We start from the raw sequence: 13,232 nt of genomic DNA on the forward strand, positions 1-13,232 counted from the left end.
ATTATTATTATTATTATTATTATTATTATTATTATTATTATTATTATTTAATCACATCCCTCCTTTTATACAATTGCAAAATATTTTACTCATTCAGCTTCACAATCTGAGTCATTGATAAAACAGTTTGCTTTTATTTAGAAATACAAAAGCCAGGTGTCTCTTCTTAAATGATAATCATAGGCATTAATCAGTGGATTATGATTTAAATGAGGCTAGTAGACATTTCAAATTTTCCTTGACTTCTTTCTTCACTGTATAAACAAAGTTGTATTCAGGAACAAGAAAGAGGGTGAGTAAAGCTAAGTACCTTTCTAAGAACGTGTGCTCTTGGTTGCCTGGTTACATTTCATGCTGCCCAAATTACAACCGTGCATGGTATCAGCAAGCCAAGAAATGAGCTCTTAAGGTAGATTCTGTGAATAAAGTGATAAAGAGCCATTCCTGTAAATATATGAAAACAAAGACAACACGCCCCTCTTAGAATATGTTCAAATACTATGTTGATTCATGTCAGAAGGCCCTGATGGAGTCCACCTTTAGCTCCAATATTAATGAAAACAATAGGGATGGGCTATAAAATAGATTTGCAAAACTACTGCCTGCAACAATCAAATTAGTTTAAAATGACAGAGACTCTATTACTCAATACCCTGGGGGTAAAAAAAAAAAAAAAAAAGAAAAGAAATCACCCTTCTAACTCTCATCTATCAGACCAGACTTCATTTTTATTTTTGCCTTCCATTCCTCCCCAGCCCTTCCCCATTTGTCCAAAAAGTGCAGCAATGCCTTTCTCTGAGTAAGAAATATGGATGAAATATTCAGAGATAATGGGAGTTCTATTGGCCATCACCTTATTACATTCTGAGCCTCACAGGAGGAACACAGTTCACTTTAAGATCAGACTCTCACATTTCCTTAGTGGTTACTTGCTGTTGCAGTGACTATTACTCAGTTGGAAGCTTCGAGTGGTCAAAATAATAATAAAGGTGTCTGAGAGCCCACTTATACACAAGATGTCCTAATGTCCTAGTTCACACAAGTCCTCAAATGGGAACAGTCAGTTAAGGTTCCATGGCAAGAGGATGTGCTAGATAACCTTTCTGACATCCAAAAGAGGAGAGTCCAGTGATCATAACAATAACCTTTTCTTTCAATAACCATCCAAAGCTAAACATGATCAGGAATTCTACAGGAATTCCTCTCACAGGAAAGAGGTTACCAGGCTCCACAGCGTGCTCTCATTCTGCCCTGTGAATGAATGACTTCGTGTCTTTCTGCTGATCTTTGAAAGCCACTGATGCCATGTTAAAAACACTTGACTCTCAAATAAGAGAAGGGAAAAGTTGACTTTGGGCCTCTCTATATATCAAGCTCTGGTTTCCTCAGGTATTCCTTCTCTTGGAATTTTTCCAGGTTTCAGCCTCGGCTTTTCGAGATCTTAGAAAGCTTAGAAAAAACAAAGACATATGAACTATGCTTAGTCAATGTTGGCTTTCCAAAAACAAGTGGAAGAGCTTCTGGACAATGGCCCCTGCTGCTTCTGACCACTGTAGCTCCCTTTGGAAGATTATTGACTAGACGTCAATATTAACCTGGCATTATCATCACACAACTCCTCTCACCTCCTCCTGCAACAAACTCACATTCTCAATAATATATCTTTAGTTGGGGGGAAGGTTGAGTTCAATTATGTAGTTAATTATGCAAATTAATTCCTATGATATTTTTAATGATCACTGTCTCATAAAACATTTGAATTACATTTTCAAAGAAATCACTGTGCTGATTTAGTCTTAATTAGATGTAAACTAGCCAAGTACCATTTCTTACCCCTGCGACTGATACAGTAATTTTCAAGCAGTGAAGAGCCATTTAAATTCTCACTACTGCCACTATCCTACTTCTCAAGATTCCATTTGAATTCACACATCTACAACATCTTTGGAGTAAATAAAACCATTGACTTAAAAAAAGGATGGCATCGATAATATAAAATAAGAATTTTCTATACACCATCTATCTTGGGTTGATCATTAGCAGTGGCCTAAACTACAGAATAAGACAAATCATTTATCAGAAAGCAGGTGAACCAGATGTCTAAGACGTGTAGGAATTACCAGTGAGGATGGTTAGAAGGTAGAATACATTTGGCCATTACAAAATAAAAACAAAATATTTACTCAGGATCCACCATATGTGGGTAATGGGGCCTTATTTGACAGTGTTGGGGAAATATAATTAAAAACCAAATCTCTGGGGGTGACTGGTTGGGTCAGGGGGTTAAGTGTCCAATTCTTGATTTCAACTGTGGTCATGATCTCAGGGTCCTGAGATAGAGCCTTGTGTCAGCTCTGTGCTGGGTGTGGAGCCTGCTTAAAATTCTCTCTCTCCCTCGCCCTCTACCCCTCCCCCAACCAAAAAAAAAACCCTCCTGACCCAGAAATCCTCTCCACAAAAGTAGCATAAAAAGAAAACACTGTAGGGCGCCTGGGTGGCTCAGTTGGTTAAGCGACTGCCTTTGGCTCAGGTCATGATCCTGGAGTCCTGGGATCGAGTCCCGCATCGGGCTCCCTGCTCGGCAGGGGGTCTGCTTCGTCCTCTGACCCTATCCCCTCTCATGTGTTCTCTCTCTCTCATTCTCTCTCTCTCAAATAAATAAATAAAATCTTAAAAGAAAACACTGTATCCAGAAGAAACAAACTTTTCCTATATTTATGACAGGATATATTTTATGACTTGAAGCAAGGTGCCCACTGAAGTTGGGCTCCTACCCTCCCACACAAACTGGAGAGGAGCTTGGTATTTATGTTTTAAAGCGATGGCTCTTAGAGCCTTGAGAAAGACATTCCTGAGTCATAAAGCTGACAAAAAAGCCTATCTAGTCTTCAAAGGATATATATAAGTACATTTCAAAGAGAGGAAAAAGTACATAGAATTAAAATTTTCTAAAGTAAATGCTCTAAGAAAAATTAGAAGGGAGAAGTTTCTTCCCTCATTTACAGTAGAATTATGCTTATTTTTAATTTTTATTTCTCCTTAAAGGAGTAATTCTCAAAACAAAGACCAGTTTCTTCCAGTCTCTTCTTAATGTCACATAGATCTGAATTTTGTTCTCCAAATCGCATGTCTTCATCACTTCCCATTCAAGCCTTTGCAATGCCCATCTGCCTTGGGGCTTTTATGCCACGTGGCAAAACTCAGCAGTTGGCAGCTAATAAGAAGGAGGGTAACATACGCATTTTCTATGAGACTGAGCAAAGGATTGGTTGTTGGAGTATCTCACATGTAGCTAGAATCAGAGTCTGTAGAGTGTTCCAAGTGTTGGGGAAATACAGTTAAAAACAAAATCTTTTCCCAACCCAGAAAACCTCTCCACAAATGTAGAAGAAAAAGAAAATAATTTTATTACTGAATAAACCTTAACCTGCATGTAATCCTCATCATAGGCAATCTGCTAAAGAGATTGCAAAGACAGAGAAAATTGGACTCTTCTTCTATAGCTAAGTGGATACCACCCATGACATCCACGTTTTCAAGATAAAATTGCTAATTTTCTTATATCTTTATGACTGGAAGTAGGGTTTGCAATGTGGAGTCAGGTGACCGCTAAAGTTACGCTCATAATCTCCCAAGAGAATGTGAGATAGGGTGTTATCTTCCTTGATGATTACATTTCTGAAGGATGGTTTTCACTGGGTCCTTGAGGGAACTTTCTTAAATTGTGAGACTAGCAAAAGGCTTATTCAGCATGTTACCTTTCACAAGAAGGTGAAGGAACACAGGGAGAGAGGGCTGCATAGTACATCTAGGGAGGCTGGGCTTGGAATTTCACAAAGAAACCCACGGCCAAGTTTGGCAAAGAAGAATTTTGAAGTATTTTGTGAGCTTGGAAAATGAGTATATCCCAGGTGACCAGGGAAGACTAGAGACCATGGTGCTCTTTCCTAATGTTTGGTATAAAGTCAGATTCTTATTATCATTGCATGACCAGAGATAAAGGGAGGAAATTTTCATTTGTGACTCAGATTGAATGACTTGTCAGCCAGAAATGGGAAGAAAGTAACTCAAAGCAGAGTTATCTTATTTCTAAAAATAAGGAAATGTGATATTCTTACACTAAATGTGGTAGTTACTTCAGACCAGCCGCATGTCCTCACTCCCTAGTTCCATGTAAGTAAGACCACGAAGATGCCGACAATCATGGAGCCTATCAAGTATTAGAAAAATCACACAAGCAGATGATTATAATCAAGAAGGGTGAGTTATGAAATGAGAAGCATAGATGATATAGATGGTGTCAGAGACCCATGTTTGGGGTGTTAAGGAAGGTTTCCAGACGTTAATAAGTCCAAACTGAGACTCAAACGAAGAACAGGAATTACTAATTGTAAGTACAATATGATAATGGATTTAAAATAGCGACCTCCAGATTAAAATAAAATTTAATTCTCCAAAAATATTTTTACTAAAGTAAGGAAGTGTGGCCTAGATCTTAGAAATATTTCCACCAAAATAGTTAAACTTCAAAGAGGAAAACTTTCATTATCTGGAAAATGCTTTTATTCATCTCATTTCTTTAATGATGTCAAAGTGTTCCTTTGTTTTCTGAACTGCAGTTTCACTGCTTGAGTCTTCAGGAGGAGTTCAAGGAATTACTTAGCATAAAGAGAAGACTCAAATTACTGATTATGATTTTGCCAAATTCTTCCACGCTTTACCCAACCAACTTTGCTTGTAATACATGGGTACTCCATCAGGTGCTGGGGATAACAACATAACAAATAGCCAGTCCTTCCCTTCAAGTATCTTTCTATACCTGAGTAGCAGGTATAGAAAGAAATAATTACCAGCTACCTGCCATGAATGATGCTTCCCGACGTCACACGATAATGCAATTACATGAAGGCTCTAACATCCTTACATCACCAGCAGATTGGGAACACAAATTTTAACAGATGACCACCTTGAGGCTGCTGCCAGCTTAGGAAACTCATTATCTTTTTTTTTTTTTTGAGATTTTATTTATTTATTTGAGAGAGCGAGAGCACGAGCAGTGGGGAAGGGAAAAGGGAGAGGGAGAAGCAGGCTCCCAGCTGAGCAGTTAGCCCAACAAGTGGCTTGATCCCAGGATGCTGGGATCATGACCTGAGCTGAAGGCAGACACTTAACCCACTGCGCCACCCAGGTGCCCCAGGATACTCATTAACTTTAAAGGCTGTACCATTACTGACTGATCCACTACTACTATTTCTGATCACACCAGTTTAATGGTAGTTTGCAATATGTTCTTACAGCATATCTTCTGCTGTCCACCTCACCCAAAGAAAAGAAGGATGACCTAAGAACAGTCTCAAAAAAAAAAAAAAAAAATCCACATGTATGGATACATTCTTCTTTTGAGAAATCCTTTTTAAAATCAAGGCAAGGGGGATGTGGGTGGTGCAGTTGGTTAAGCGTCCAACTCTTGCTTTCAGCTCAAGTGGTTATCTCAGGATGGTGAGATTGAGCCCCAGGCTCCACGCTCAGCAGGGGTGGGGAGGTGTCTGCTTGAGATTCTCTGTCTCTCCCTCTCACCCTCTGCCCCTCCTGCTTGTGCTCTCTTGAGCACGCTCTCTCTCAACTAAATAAATCTTTAAAAAATTGAGTCAATAAAAGCAAGGCAATATTTTACCTCTGTTTTTAATTTAAAGATGAGAGGAAAAAATGAGTAGATCACTGAATTTTGAAATCATACAAACTTCTTTAGTAGCTATTTTCATAACAGCTCAGCCGGGAAAAATGAATGGTTTATTTCAGCATTTCATTGAATAAAATAGATATTTTCAGCAGAAGAAACTCAGAAAGAAATGGAAGGAGAATGCTGTATTTTTCCATTTAGAAGAATGGTAAATTCAACTTAAATGTACTTAATTCATTGATGGAATTTAGTATTCTTAGATTGCAGGCCACTGTAAACATATAGTAAGTAGCAGGTAATAGTAAATAGGAGGTTCTTCAATTGAGTTTTTAAAAGTTAAACATTAGTATGTACTGACAGTACACATTACATGGAAATTAATCCTTAAATTAGAAATTTAGGTATAATTGCAACTAATAACTTTAATTGTGTAATTGCCTAGTCTAAATGGGCTGCTTGCTATAAGCTGTTTTGTGGGTAACTTTTTAATTAGATCTGTGTCTTAAACAAAATAATCCACCAACACCATGTTATTCACCAGTAGAACTATTAAGCAATTAAATCAAAAGGAATGTAAATCCATGCAAATATTCCAAAATAATAGTTCATAAATTGTAATGATTCTCCCAAATCCCTAGGCTGACTTTTAAGATCATCTCATTCAAAACAAAACAGCTTTATCTCCTTTCAAAGAAAATAATGCTCAATTTTTTTAATGTTCATGCAATACAGAAGTTCTATTTCTAAAAAATAAAAATGAAGTCAGCCTTCATGTCTCCACCTAGAAATAACCACCGATGTTTTCTCTTATATCTTCCAGACTTTTTACTATCCATAAAAATTTTCTTACAAAAACTGAATATTTTTAAGCAATATCCCTCATTCCATTTCATTTACTTATGCTAATACTAAAATGCTTTAGAGTCTATTCATAAATTCTATCTTCCTTAATGTATATATTTTTCACTGTATATATATTTTTCCTTATTTATCTAACCAATCCATTTTTTTTGGTAGTTTTTAATTTTATTATGTTATGTTAGTAACCATACAATACATCATTAGTTTTTGATGTAGTGATCCACGATCCATTGTTTTCGTATAACACCCAGTGCTCCATGCAGTACGTGCCCTCCTTAATACCCATCACCGGGCTAACCAATCCCCCCTCCTCCCTCCCCTCTAAAACACTGTTTCTTTCTCAGAGTCCATAGTCTCTCATGGTTCATCTCTCCCTCCAATTCCCCCCGCCCATTTTTCCCTTCCTTCTCCTAATGTCCTCCATGTTATTCCTTATGTTCCACAAATAAGTGAAACCATATGATAATTGACTTTCTCTGCTTGACTTATTTCACTTAGCATAAACTCCTCCAGTCCCATCCATGTTGATGTAAAAGTTGGGTATTCATCTTTTCTGATGGCTGAGTAATATTCCATTGTATATATGGACCACATCTTCTTTATCCATTCATCTCTTGATGGGCATCTCGGCTCTTTCCACAGTTTGACTATTGCGGACATTGCTGCTGTGAACATTAGGGTGCATATGGCCCTTCTTTTCCCTACATCTGTGTCTTTGGGGTAAATACCCAGGAGTGCAATTGCTGGGTCATAGGGTAGCTCTATTTTTAAATTTTTGAGGAATCTCCACACTGTTTTCCAAAGTGGCTGTACCAACTTGCATTCCCACCAACAGTGTAAGAGGGTTCCCCTTTCTCCACAACCTCTCCAACATTTGTTGTTTCTTTCCCTGTCCATTTTTGCCATTCTAACTGGTGTAAGGTGGTATCTCAGTGTGGTTTTGATTTGGATTTCCCTGATGGCTAATGATAATGAACATTTTTTCATGTGTCTGTTAGCCATTTGTATGTCTTCTTTTTTTTTTTTTTTAAGATTTTATTTATTTATTTGACAGAGAGAGATAGCGAGAGCAGGAACACAAGCAGGGGGAGTGGGAGAGGGAGAAGCAGGCTTCCCGCCGAGCAGGGAGCCCGATGCGGGACTCGATCCCGGGACTCCAGGATCATGACCTGAGTCGAAGGCAGTTGCTTAACCAACTGAGCCACCCAGGCGCCCGAGAAGTTCTTTATAGATCTTGGATACCAGCCCTTTATCTGTAGTGTCATTTGCAAATATCTTCTCCCATTCTGTGGCTTGCCTCTTTGTTTTGTTGACTGTTTCCTTTGCTGTGCAGAAGCTTTTTATCTTGACGAAGTCCCAAAAGTTCATTTTTGCTTTTGTTTCACTAGCTTTTGGAGATGTATCTTGAAAGAAGTTGCTGTGGCCGATGTCAAAGAGGTTACTGCCTATGTTCTCCTCTAGGATTTTGATGGATTCCTGTCTCACATTGAGGTCTTTCATCCATTTTGAGTTTGTCTATGGTGTTAGAGAATGGTCCAGTTTCATTCTTCTGCATGTGGCTGTCCAATTTTCCCAGCACCATTTATTGAATAGACTTTTTTCCATTGCATGTTTTTTCCTGCTTTGTCAAAGATTATTTGACCATAGAGTTGAGGGACCATATCTGGGTTCTCTATTCTGTTCCATTGGTCTGTATGTCTGTTTTTGTGCCAGTACCATGCTGTCTTGGTGATCACAGCTTTGTAATAGCTTGAAATTGGGCAACGTGATGCCCCCAGCTTTGTTTTTCTTTTTCAACATCTCCTTGGCGATTCGGGGTCTTTTCTGATTCCATACAAATTTTAGGATTGTTTGTTCCAGCACTTTGAAAAATGTCATTGGAATTTTGATCGGGATGGCATTGAAGGTATAGATTGCTCTGGGTAGCGTAGACATTTTAACAATGTTTATTCTTCCGATCCATGAGCATGGAATATTTTTCCATCTTTTTGTGTTTTCTTCAATTTCTTTCATGAGTGTTCTGTAGTTCCTAGAGTATAGATCCTTTACCTCTTTGGTTAGGTTTATTCTGAGGTATCTTATGGTTTTTGGTGCTATTGTAAATGGAATCGTTTCTTTAATTTCTCTTTCTACAGTTGTGTTGTTAGTGTATAAGAAAGCAACTGATTTCTGTGCATTGATGTTGTATCCTGCCACATTACAGAATTGCTGGATGAGTTCTAGTAATTTGGGGGTGAAGTCTTTTGGGTTTTCCACATAAAGTATCATGTCATCTGCGAAAAGAGAGAGTTTGACTTCTTCTTTGCCAATTTGGATACCTTTTATTTCTTTTTGTTGTCTGATTGCTGTTGCTAGGACTCCTAGTACTATGTTGAACAACAGTGGTGAGAGTGGGCACCCTTGACGTGTTCCTGATCTTAAGGGAAAGGCTCTCAGCTTTTCCCCATTGAGGATGATATTTGCTGTGGATTTTTCATAGATGGATTTTATGAGCTTGAGGAATGTTCCCTCTATCCCTATACTCTGGAGAGTTTTAATCAGGAAAGGATGTTGTATTTTGTCAAATGCTTTTTCTGCATCAATTGAGAGGACCATATGGTTCTTCTCCCTCCTCTTATTAATGTGTTCTATCACATTGATTGATTTGTGAATGTTGAACCACCCTTGCATCCCGGGGATAAATCCCACTTGGTCGTGGTGGATGATCCTTTTAATGTATTGTTGGATCCTATTAGCTAGGATTTTGTTGAGGATTTTGGAATCCATATTCATTAGGGATATCGGTCTGAAATTCTCTTTTTTGATGGGGTCTTTCCCTGGGTTAGGGATTAAGGTAATGCTGGCCTCATAGAATGAGTTTGGAAGTTTTCCTTCTGTTTCTATTTTTTGAAACAGCTTCAGTAGAATAGGTATTATTTCTTCTTTGAATGTTTGGTAGAATTCCCCAGGGAATCCATCAGGCCCTGGACTCTTGTTTTTTGGGAGGTCTGTGATAACTGCTTCAATCTCGTTACTGGTTATTGGCCTTTTCAGGTTGTCAGTTTCTTCCTGTTTCAGTCTTGGCAGCTTATAGGTTTCCAGGAAGGCCTCCATTTCATCCAGATTGCTCAGTTTATTGGCATATAGTTGTTGATAATAATTTCTAATAATTGTTTCTATTTCCTTGGTGTTAGTTGTGATCTCTCCCCTTTCATTCATAATTTTATTAATTTGGGTCCTTTCTCTCTTCTTTTGGATAAGTCTGGCCAGTGGTTTATCAATCTTATTAATTCTTTCAAAGAACCAACTTCTAGTTTCGTTGATCTGATCTATGTTTCTGGTTTCTAATTCATTGATCTCTGCTCTAATTTTAATTATTTCTCTTCTAATGCGTGGCTTAGGCGTCGTTTGTTGCTTTTTCTCTAGTTCTTTAAGGTGTAGAGTTAGTTGGTGAATTCGGGATTTTTCTATTTTTTTGAGTGAGGCTTGGATGGCTATGTATTTCCCCCTTAGGACTGCCTTTGCAGTATCCGATAGGTTTTGGACCGATGTGTTTTCGTTCTCATTGATTTCCATGAATTGTTTAAGTTCTTCTTTGATTTCTTGGTTGACCCAAACATTCTTGAGCAGAGTGGTCTTTAGCTTCCAAGTGTTTGAATTCCTGCCAAATTTTTTCTTGTATTGAGTTCCAGTTTTAGAGCATGTGGTCTGAGAATATGCAAGGAATAATCTCAATCTTTTGGTATCAGTTGAGACCTGATTTGTGACGCAGTATATGGTCTATTCTGGAGAAAGTTCCATGTGCGCTCGAGAAGAATGAGTATTCTGTTGTTTTAGGGTGGAATGTTCTGTAAATATCTATGAGGTCCATCTGGTCCAATGTATCATTCAAAGCTCTTGTTTCCTTGTTCATTTTCTGCTTAGATGATCTGTCCATTGCTGAGAGTGGAGTATTGAGGTCTCCTACAATTAAAGTATTGTTATCAATATGACTCTTTATTTTGGTTAACAGTTGGCTTATGTAGATGGCTGCTCCCATGTTGGGGGCATAGATATTTACAATTGTTAGATCTTCTTATTGGATAGACCCTTTAAGAATGATATAGTGTCCTTCTGTGTCTCTTATTACAGACTTTAGTTTAAAATCTAATTTGTCTGATATAAGAATTGCTACCCCAGCATTCTTTTGAGGTCCGCTGGCATGGAAGATAGATCTCCATCCCTTCACTTTCAGTCTGGATGTATCTTTAGGTTCAAAATGAGTCTCTTGTAGACAGCATATGGATGGGTCCTGTCTTTTTATCCAATCTATAACCCTATGCCTTTTTATGGGAGCATTTAGGCCATTCACACTGAGAGTGATTATTGAAAGATATGAATTAATTGTCATCATGTTGCCTGTGAAGACGTTGTTTTTATAGATTATCCCTGTAAATTTCTGTTGTATATCACTCTTGGGGTCTTTCTCCTTTTATAGAACCCCCCTTAATATTTCTTACAGGGCCAGCTTAGTGGTCACATATTCTTTCAACTTCTGCCGGTTGTGGAAGCTCTGCATCTCTCCATCCATTCTAAATGAAAGCCTTGCCGGATAAAGTATTCTTGGCTGCATGTTCTTCTCATTTAGTACCCTGAATATGTCTTGCCAGGCCTTTCTGGCTTGCCAGGTCTCTGTGGATAGGTCTGACGTTATTCTGATGTTCCTCCCTCTGCACGTAAGGAATCTCTTCCCACTAACTGCCCTTAAGATGGTTTCCTTGGTTCTAAGATTTGCAAGTTTTACTATTACATGCCGGGGTGTTGGCCTGTTTTCCTTGATCTTAGGAGGGGTCCTCTCTGCCTCTAGGACACGAATGTTTGTTTCATTCCCCAGATTAGGGGGATGAAATCCCAAATTACATCTTCTAGCCCTCTCTCTCTCTCCACTCCCTCCAGGATTCCAATTATTCTGACATTGGAAACCTCATGTTGTCACTTATTTCTCTGATTCTATTTTCATGGATTCTGAGTTGTTTTTCCCTGGCCTCCTCTTTTCCCTTTTTATCTATTATACTCTCTTCCAGATCGCTTATTCTCTCTTCTGTCTCAGTTACTCTAGCTGTTAGATTATCTAGATTGGATTGGATCTCATTGATAGCATTTTTAAGTTCTGCCAATTCACCTTTTATTTCTGCCCTTAGAGACTCTATGTTGCCATTAATTGATTTCTCCATTCTAGCCATTGTCTTCACAATTGCTAGCCTGAATTCCATCTCCGACATCTTGGTTATATCTGCATCCATTTGTAAATCTACAGCATAAGTCATAATCTCTGAGTCTTATCTGTTTTGGGGGCTCCTCCTCCTAGTCATTCTGTTGATGGGTGTTTGAGGGAATTTATAGAGTCCAAATTATTGACCAGAACCCAAGCAAGATGCACCTGTTTTCTTGGGGCCTTAGGGTTGCTGGCCTCTTGTTTTCAAAGGCTGTCTTCTGGGGGAGGGGCCTGCCGCGCTGTTACTCAGGCAACCCTGTTTGGGCGGAGTTGCCCTGCACCCCTGTGGCGGGGGATGGGCTCAGTGGGACTCAGTCTTTGGGGCTTTTGTTCTCTGGCGCCTTTCCCTGGCAGCTTTCCGCGTCTCTTCCGTGAGTCAGAGCAGAAGAGACCGTTTCCAACCCTCTGCCTCAGAGCAGAGAGACCTCTGTTCTTCAGTGCCCTCTCCAGGCCACACCGTCTCCGTTTCTGTCCCTGCTGCTATAAACTGCAGCATCCTGGGTTGTGCGCCTCTCCACAGCGCTCCCAGTCCTGCCTCCAGGTCGGGGCACGTCTCTGCCCTCTGTGCTTCTAAAACCGCCAGCTGCTCCCAGTTCGTGCGCGAGCGACTCTGCCACTTGGGGTTCCAGCCCGCGGACTACAGTTGCGTGCGCGTGACTCCGCCGCTCACCGCTGGGTTGTTCCACCCCGGGGGTTGTGGTTCACCGGCAGGACACGGCGCACCGGGTTTCCGTATGGGAGGCTGCAGTTCACGTGCGCGTGACCGTCGCTCCGGTTTCTGTCCGGGGGCGCTGCAGTTCGCATGAGTGCGACCCCGCAAGTCTGGTTTTCCACCCCGGGGGCTGCCCTAAAGTTCTTTCCTGACACTACCGGTCTGTGAGTCTGTGTCCCAGCCGCAGCGCGCGAGGCTGTCACTCACCGGCGGTGTAGGATTCCCCACGTCCAGGCACCCTCCCGCCGCCGCTTATCCTCTGATATCTGCCCGCAGGATCATGGCTCCCCGCTTCGTACCTCAAAACCAACTGCCTGCGATATTCTGTTTGTTGAGATCCAGATCTTCTTACATCTCAGGCTGGTTTCGTGGGTGCTCAGAGTGGTCTGGTAGATATCCAGCTCAATTCCAGGGACCAGTTGAAATAGGGTCCCCTACTCCTCCGCCATCTTTCCCCTCTCTTTAATCAATCCATTTTTAAAGCACAATTATTTTCCACATTTCTTTTTTTAGCTATTACAAGAAATATTATTAGAACTGAACATTCTTATTATACTTTTGATGCACTTTACTTGATAAATTCCTACATCGGACTTGTTGGGTCAAAGAGGATATATTTAAAATATATAATTTAAAAGCTTTTATTAAATATTTCCAGATTTTTCTCCAAAAGTTTATGTCAACTTATAGTCTCACTAATAGTGTATGAAATGGCCTGTTTCCTGACACTTTCACCAACACTAGTT

Source organism: Mirounga leonina, unplaced genomic scaffold (assembly GCF_011800145.1).
Source record: "Mirounga leonina isolate KUSES-001 unplaced genomic scaffold, KU_Mleo_1.0 Mir_53, whole genome shotgun sequence".
Classification (NCBI taxonomy): Eukaryota; Metazoa; Chordata; class Mammalia; order Carnivora; family Phocidae; genus Mirounga; species Mirounga leonina.